The following is a 6183-nucleotide window of genomic DNA, read 5'->3' as shown; positions in this document are numbered from 1 at the left end:
ATACAAAGGTTAATCTTTCAATGTCACAAACCTTTGTTGGGTGCCTTTGCTAGCTAACTTAATTTCAGTTAGTAAAAAAAAGATCATTAGTCATTATATTGTGTAGAAAGATAATTATCTCACATAGGTGCTATTTTACGATAATTAAGACCTCTCATACATCAGGTCTAACCAACCTTAACAATACCTTGGGACTAATTTACATAACATTACTCTGAGATTTTGTAGACATGTTAAACAAAAATCAACAAATATAAAAAAAACACACAACAATAAGAACATCAAGAGCAAAGAACCAAACAGTGTCTCTAAAAAACACATAGAGAAGAAGTTTTCTGAGGAGGTAAATAAGTATCTACTTATAATCGTGCATTTGAATTTGTAGCATTAGGTTCGATCACAAAAGGATAGCTGGAACAAAAGAAAAAATATAAGAAATAGCAGGAAACAACCAAAAATTTGCTTTTGGAGCTAGTTTGGTCAATCAAAGTGAAAGCTCAAAAAAGCTAAAAAACCCAATACAGGAAACAACATCCTTTGATATAAATGGAGTTAAATACACCAAAAATATTGAAGTCCAAAAAAAAGATAAGTATCACCTATCTATTAGATAGCAGAGTCTGATGAGCAGAGTCATGCTGATCATGACATTGGACATAGAGTAGTAAGTTCAAAGTGAAAAGTGGGCAGTGGTGAAGTAGCGACACTCATCTGGTTGGGTTATGTGAGATTGGGCAGAACACTAGTTCAAGCATAAGTAGAGGCTGCACACTGGCCCCATGAGTAAAGTCCTGCTTATGTGACTTCCTCATAAGTGAGGGAAATGTGGTGTGTACCCTACTGTCCCATTGCTTACCCATGAATCACAGACCAATGACCATATGCGTGGGGCCTTCTCCCTTCCTATTGGCACCTGACTCGCACCAGACCTCCACTACATTCTATTCTTCCTTGGTAACACATTGGAAACATTTTTGCTCAATGCTAGTGCGGTCTTTCCCCTTTGATCATTATTTGGTTAACTTTTTGCTTTGTATTTATTGTCTATTACATCTTGTGTTGTACACAATTGGGCAGGAACTAGGGGGGGGGGGGCCTGGATTGTTGGAGTATCATTGCCCCACCCCATGGATTTTACTGTATGTACAACTTTGTTTTGTATAATTTTAAGTGATTTTTTATATTTTTTTGTTATGTCATGTACTATTCTTCATATACTTGTTGGATGTGTATTGGATTTTGGGTTTTGTGGGTATGTAGTATTGTAGCAGCAGGGAAGAGGAAGGGGTTCACAGTAGGCAAAATATATATATCTGCACTCTATTACTTTTATTTGGGGCTGTATCTAAAACCAAATGATAATTTGCAGTAGATTTATTTTTAGGAACCATGAATATATTGGGGGGGGGGGGGGGGTGACAAGTGGCTGCCGTGTTGTATGAAAATCTACTGCATGACATATGGAAGCAAAATTTGTAGCTAAAAAGAGTAAAAATAAGACAGGAGTTATCTGGATACATAGTGTAGTATTGATTGCAAGTTTGCAACATCTGAAATTGAGAAACACTTTTTCTATCCCCATAAAGTATAAATTGTATTTCCTCCACAATCTGCAATCCTTTGCCGCCTCAGCTCTCGGTGAAAAGGATCCATCTCCATTCTTGTGCTTTATTGGCCTTTTTCAGAGATAAAATACATGTCATTCTTATTTTATAATTAAAAGGAAACTACGAGGAAGATGCCTTGTTTAGCCTCATACCGCGATGACATGTCATACTATCTCACTCCCAGAGTATAACAATTGGTGATAGGTTACATGAGATGCATGACATTAACATTTCAGCCTCCAAATCCTTTAGATGTGCTTCTGACTCCGGCTTTCCAGGGCTGCCACATTTTAGTTTTAGAACTAAATGGAATGAAAAAGCATAAAGTCAGGTTAGAAAACATTAAGGCTTGTACCACAATTACTGTATATTTTACAGAGAAATGGGAATTGCTGAGACACTGTACAAGAATAGATTTTCAATGGAAATCAAGTTCAATAGTTGCTCTAACCCTTTCTGTGTTGAACATTTGCTTTCTGTACTTGGTAACTAGGTGGCTGGACAGTTTTTAAGAATTTGCATCACTATTTTATATAAGATATATAGATAGCAAGAAAATCGTAGGTGCACGCTATTCAAGGCCAGGTCCTCCAAAAGATCAATATCAAGAGTTTGAGAAAGGCTAGAGCCGAAACATTACTTCTAACATGGAATAAATCCACTTGATCACTTTACATTTTACACTTTAGATTGATAGATTGTAGTTATAAGATGAGATAATAGATAGATGGATAGACAGACAGATAGATAGATAGATAGATAGATAGATAGTAGTTATGAGAAGATAGATAGATAGATAGATAGATAGATAGATAGATAGATAGATAGATAGATAGATAGATAGATAGATAGATAGATAGATAGATAGATAGATAGATAGTAGTTATGAGAAGATAGATAGATAGATAGATAGATAGATAGATAGATAGATAGATAGATAGATAGATAGATAGATAGATTCCCCTAAAATAAGACATCCCCTGAAAATAAGACCTAGTACAAGTTTGTTCAGGCTTAGAAATATAAGGCCTCCCCTGAAAATAAGACCTAGTGTCAGACATTGCAGCAGCTCCCCCCATAACATACATTAGTATTAGGAAATCTTTTAGATGCCGCAGAAGGTTGTGACATAGGTGAAGAATTTATGGAATTAAATCACTGACTGTTGTGCTGTGAATGTGATACCAGTAGCTACCAGGATGAGAAGGGTCATTTATGGAAAGTGCTTGGTTCTAATAGAAATAGATCATAAGAAATACAGCATGAAATCCAGAGTTTGGAGAGTCATAAGGATGTTAGAGAAGTTGATTTTTTTCTTTCACCAATAAATGTAAATACTTGTTCATGGAAAAATAACACATCCCCTGAAAATAAGACCTAGTGCCTCTTTAGGAGCAAAAATTAATATAAGACACTGTCTTATTTTAGGGGAAACAGGGTAGATAGATGGATAGATTGTAGTTATGAGATAGATAATAGATAAATGTATAGATAAAAAAAAAGTATAGAGTCAAAAAAGTCAGAATACCAAAAACATTCAGTAAAGCAGTGTTTCTTACCGTGCAGTAGATTTTGATGCAGATGATGGAACAGTGACCCTTTCTCAGGAAGAAGAGATGCATGGAAAAGTCTCACTGTTCCATGAGGTAAAACATCACCTTATTTTCGGAGAGCTGTCTTTTGTTGATTATGTATTGGAGGTTCTAGTGCCTGGACTCGTGGCTGTGCACCCAACATCCCCATTTTCTGATTTTGGTTGTGCTGCTTTGAAATCGGAGTTTATGGTGGATGGACAGACAGAAAAATAAAAAGCATCACTAGAACAATAAGGCATAAAGTGAAAAAAACTGTGGCTTTTTATTACAGGCAGCCCCCAGGTTACATACAAGATAGGGTCTGTAGGTTTGTTCTTAAGTTGAATTTGTATTCAAGTCGGAACTCTATATTTTATTATTGTAATCCCAGCCAGAACTTTTTTGGTCTGTGACAATTGGATTTTAAAAATGTTGGGTTGTCATAAGAATCAGGATTAACACTAAAGCCTCATTACAGACGCCTGTAATAATTTTTACAGCTGATTATTGTAGCCTAGGACTAAAGCAGAATAAATTACCAAAATCCAGAGGTCCGTTTGTAACTAGGGGTCATATGTAAGTTGAGTGTTCTTAAGTAGGGGACTGCCTGTACATTTTATTAGCAGCAACATTTCGGCTCAGTGTGAACCTTTCTCAAGCCTCACAGCAAGATGAAATAAAGAACCACATTTATTTCTATATTCACTCTATTGTAAAAACATCTTTTATAATTAATTTAATGAGCCTGTAAAGGCCCTCAGTGATGCATCTTCACTGGCTGTTACAATGAGCAAAACAGGTCACCCCTGAACCTCCATCTGCTGCTAGATTACACAGGCAGAGAGAGGAGGGAGAGAGCAGTGGGTCTTGTTCTGTTCAATGCATCATTCTGTGAATGTGCAGCACTGAGGAGCTCTGGAAACAACCCCAGGTCTCTTTTGGCTCTTTATCAACATTGTAAGTTGATTTTAGAAGGAAAGTTACCATGGATAACAAGTATATGAAAATTACCACAGTCACGGTGCCTGGATCTATGAGTAAGTGTCCCTGGATTATCATACTTGATTTTGATGCTAGATTTCTTTTAAATAATGATTGTGACATTTTAAAGAAGGTTTTATATAAAAATTTGATTAAAAATAGGTAATTTTCTGGTGATACATTTCCTTTAAGGTTTTGTCAAGGCAATGAAAACATAGAGAAAAAAAAATATGGAAAAGTCATTGCAGGATATTCAAATTAGATGCCATTAACAAGGAATTAATTGCCACTTATAGCGAGAAATCTATAAATGCTATATAGATAATAAAGCGACATAACATAGCAATCTGAAGCCGGTTGACAGGCTGACAGGGAAGCTAAGGAGGGGATACGAAGTTCCCTGCAGCTGCCCCGCTCTCTGTTCTCCCTGTTCTATCTCCAAGCGGGATTCAAATAGTCAATAGCAAATGTTTCACGTTTTTCAAGTAAAGCAAATTGACAGAAATTACATATTTTGACCTTACCTCCTGGTTTGTGCTTCCCATGCCACGTCATGTGAATCTTGTGCTTGTATGGAAACCTTGCTAAAGATGGATGAGAAAGTAGGATTTTAATGGCACTTTATTGAACCACCCAACTCCAGTATAAAAATATCAACATATCTAAGCCTTATTAAATCTGAAGGCTTGTCAAATAAAAGATAGAGACAATTGGAGATGTCAGGAAAGTCTAGATTTCAATATAGTATCTCTCTCACTACACTTCTTGATGCAGTAGGCTCCGATGTCTTGATCATACCTAATAAAATCCACACTGTACACTTCAACATTACATCAGTTGTGAATTATGTAAATCCAATGTTAGCAGCAAAAATGACAGCGGATATCGGGAACAAGTCTCAAACAGGATTTCTAAAGGTCTAAAAATGGAAAATTTGGAAAAACGTTATTTGCATTTAACTTTATATGCAGTTAATTAGCTAAGTGTTTTACTATTGTGATAATTTGTTGTTTCCTCCTATAAGATATTTCATGCATTTTAAAGCTTCTTTTCCACACCTCCTCCAACTCTGACTTCTAGTAGGCGTTACTCCATGGATTCTGGCAATTTTCCTCTGGTCCCCATTCTATCTAAACAATCAGTGGCAGTGACACCCAATATGCAACAATATAGTGGGGGGAATTCATCATGACTGGGCACATCATGCGACAGTTGTGATACTCCCTCACGATGCGTCCGATGCAGAAAGAAGTTCCATGTGCTTGGATTTATTCCACACTCCCTCTTGCCTGTTGCATTAAAACCTAAGCCAGGAGCTTGACACAGGCTAAAGTTAAAGGGAAAGCGTCATGTGAGATTGGGAGGGACTGTGGAGGTAAGTACAAGTTCATTTTTTAGGCAGCCCCCCCTTCCCAGTCACATATCTATTTTTTATTGGTCTCGGATAACCCCTATACTGCCTGGGGCTTGGGACAGAAAACTAGTGAATAAACTATGGTTAATGCCCATCTTAACTAAACTCCAGTCTACAGAGAATATGAAGTGTGATAGAATCAGTGGAGCAACACCATATTAAAGGACCCAAAGAGTAAGAGTTGTTGGAGGTGGTAAAATATACCCTATGAATTTACACATTTACAAATGTTAGAATCCATTTAGAACAATCAATTTTTGCTAGAAGGTTTCAATGACTACAGCACTCAAGCTTCAGCACCTTCAACTGAACCTAATGATGCCCTATAAATTACACAAGGGCCTCCACCCGTTTTCTATTCATAGTCAATGTTTGCTGGGAATCTAAACTTCAATGAATAATTCTATTATTGTATTGTGTCTTGCCCTCTTTTTTGCTCACATTGGTACCTCTGAACATTCATACGATGGGTTTTACATACCAGGGGTTTTACTGTATAAGACGACACATGTAAATGTTTTTCAGACTAAACATTTTCTATTTCAGAATTATTAAAATAATTTATATTAGCCAAATGCCAAAATAATGAGAGAGAGATTTTTAAGGC

At 36.6% G+C, this 6183-nt stretch overlaps 1 long non-coding RNA gene across 2 annotated transcripts; it reads right to left on the bottom strand.

Annotated features, from left to right (window-relative positions):
• Window positions 1-527: 527 nt before the first annotated feature.
• Window positions 528-5349, bottom strand: LOC140133986 (uncharacterized). 2 transcript variants are annotated; one of them, XR_011856008.1, is made up of 4 exons: window positions 5221-5349; window positions 4687-4746; window positions 3167-3371; window positions 528-1909 (listed from the first exon to the last, which is right to left on the bottom strand). It is a non-coding gene; the product is annotated as an uncharacterized lncRNA (long non-coding RNA). The 2 variants fall into 2 exon arrangements; XR_011856007.1 differs by having other exon boundaries at window positions 3167-3368.
• Window positions 5350-6183: the final 834 nt, after the last annotated feature.

The sequence above is a fragment of the Engystomops pustulosus genome, chromosome 5 (genome assembly GCF_040894005.1).
Source record: "Engystomops pustulosus chromosome 5, aEngPut4.maternal, whole genome shotgun sequence".
NCBI lineage: Eukaryota > Metazoa > Chordata > Amphibia > Anura > Leptodactylidae > Engystomops > Engystomops pustulosus.
This window is presented reverse-complemented; position numbering and strand designations above follow the sequence as displayed.